The following is a 2,483-nucleotide window of genomic DNA, read 5'->3' on the forward strand; positions in this document are numbered from 1 at the left end:
CTCTTTCTGTTGGGTACTGGTCTTTGTAGTGGGGGCCAACGTGAGTAACACTCACTGAAATCCCGCTTAAAACATTTGGCTAAAGTGGTCTGCTGAGTTGGGATATAAAGTGCAGTAGCCACAGTTTACTTCCCTGAGAGCTCCCAGTCTCTACAATTTCCACTTCTTCCCTTCCTAAGAATAAACTGAAACCTTTGCTTTGTAAGTAAGAAACATAACACACAGGGGAGTCTTGCTAAGGGTTTCCTTAGATCCATGCAGGATTTTCTGTGAAAAACTTTGATATCCCATAAAAAAAAATTACAAGTTCTGTAATACAGTCATAACTCTGCATGGGCCTAAATAGAATCCTTAAAAAACATTTGGATTACCAGGGGAATACTGGGCTTTGCACCATGAAGTTTCACGAGTGGGAAGAATCCTCATCCACAAAGCCTAAAGATTATGTTACTGATAACCTCCAGTGATAGGAATCACACTGCCCCTAATTTCTTGTTCTTTTCCTTTGATCCAACCAAGGGAATCCCAATTATTAATCAATTATGTGAAGATTTTTTTTAATTTTTTTTTTTTAAAGAGCGGTACGTATCTGTGTTTAAGGGAAACAAGTGCAATCCATTTCTAGTCTTAATTGCCATTGACAGTGTTGGTATTTGCATGCAGCAGTTTCACAAGGATGGGTTGGTGTGACTGCTTCATGGTGTCTGCAGCATGTCCTGTGTAGCTTTGCTCAGAGCCACACATGTGGTTACACAGTCAGGTGGCTCCATCCCGGTTTTGCAGCCCCAGTTTGCACCATGGACTGAGGCACCTGGCTGGGGAAAGCCCTGTGGGCTCTCCACCCCTCCATCTGCCATGCCCTTTGCACAGCCACGGTGAGGGATCATCTCAAGCACCAGCCCCAGCGTGCGAGCAGAGAGGGCTGGAGCCGTGCACCCCATGGCCAGGACCTGGGAGTCTGGCTCCTTCCAGCCCGTGGGAGGAGAGCTCCCAGTCCCTGGCGTTTTCTCCAGGCAGCTGCTGCCAGCCCCTGCAGGGGGACCAGTGACCAGGGATGTCTGTCCTCCCTCTTCTGTGTGCTCCACACAAGGCCTTGGTTGTCACCAGCCTTGAGTATCACAGGTCAGACATTGCAACAATATAAAGGTCTCTTGGATGCAACAACAGCACACAATGGTGATGCTTGAAGGCAGATTTTCATACTAATGCAGGATTATTTAGCTGGTTAAAAATCTCTGCAACTAACATGAAGGAGGGCAGGGTGTGACTAGCTTTCATATCCTACTTTGAGACAACATCTGCCATTGTCAGTGCTGAATGGGGAACAGGGACAGAGGAGTCCTTTTTTCTTAAGCAAACATTCAGGAGTAACTTTGTCTATTTTTGCACATTGCTTCTCGTGTTGACTGCTTCAGTTTGGTTTGTATTTTTTATAGAGTTTTTTCATGGGAAAGCTCAGCTTTGTGCGTGTCCTAACCCCCGTGTGAAGTGTAGCCTGTGCTGAGGACCATATGTGTACATGTGTAAAGGACGATGTTATCTCTGCAGCAAAGGAATTGCATGCGCACACTGTGGTGCATATTACTCAAGAGGAAGAGAATTACCACGCTATGTAACAGTGACTCCCCAGCATTGTGGTTTTTCTAAATAAACCTTCACAAAGGATTTGGGTTTTGCAATTTTTCATGGGTTTGTGCTTTGAATCAAGCCCCCCTTGGTGCTCTGACATCAGATTAAACAGCTTTCTCCACTGCGGCTCTCGCAGCTTTCACTGTCCTGGATTTCACCTTCTCAGGTGAAGAGACATGTATTTCCTGCCCTCTGTTCTCCACACAGTGTCTCAGTGTATTTCCTGCCCTCTGTTCTCCACACAGTGTCTCAGCAATTTCCATATGGTGCCTCCTTAGAACTTGACACCAAGACACACCAATTTCTTCCACATTATACACAGCTCTAAGGTTCAAGGGGCTCAAGTGCATTGTAGAGTGCCTAAAGGCATGCACTGAGCTAATGACATGGTTAATGTGGTCCTTAGAACCTGTGCTGCATGATGAAAGAACTGCCAAGTACACATAACTGCACAGTGCATAAGGACAATTGAAAATGAGATGTCAGAACATCTCCCCACAGACCATTTGCTCTCCAGAATCCCAGGGAAGTTCACAGTTAACCCACAAACAAAACATCTTCTCTACCTGTTTTAGGACTGCCTTTACTTATGTCAGTACTTTAACTGTGAAATCTCACAGTGTCTTTCTTCTTTTCCTCTCCTCAATGTAACGAAGTGGACAAGACTCTTCAAGGAAATGAGGAAATCTCATATTGAAAGAAGAGGAGGTATCTGTGTCCCAATACGAGGTTCTGCTGGGATTTGCAGAGCGTAAATCAGAGGAGTGCCCATGGGAACTATGCAGCACAATTCCCAGATCCTCAGTCATAAGGGAATCAGAGAATACAGCTGCAGAGAAGCTCATGAGGTCATG

General features: G+C 45.4%; 1 protein-coding gene across 2 annotated transcripts in view; it reads left to right on the forward strand.

Annotated features, from left to right (window-relative positions):
* Positions 1-1,679, forward strand: part of LOC103621243 (tropomodulin-2) — a 35,343-nt gene extending 33,664 nt beyond the window's left edge. For both annotated transcript variants that reach the window (XM_008640011.2, XM_017742621.1), the window contains exon 10: positions 1-1,679. This exon is cut by the window's left edge and continues 1,799 nt beyond it. The gene's annotated coding sequence lies outside the window, so the exon portion shown is untranslated.
* Positions 1,680-2,483: the final 804 nt, after the last annotated feature.

This window comes from Corvus brachyrhynchos, unplaced genomic scaffold (assembly GCF_000691975.1).
Source record: "Corvus brachyrhynchos isolate BGI_N302 unplaced genomic scaffold, ASM69197v1 scaffold97, whole genome shotgun sequence".
Lineage (NCBI taxonomy): Eukaryota > Metazoa > Chordata > Aves > Passeriformes > Corvidae > Corvus > Corvus brachyrhynchos.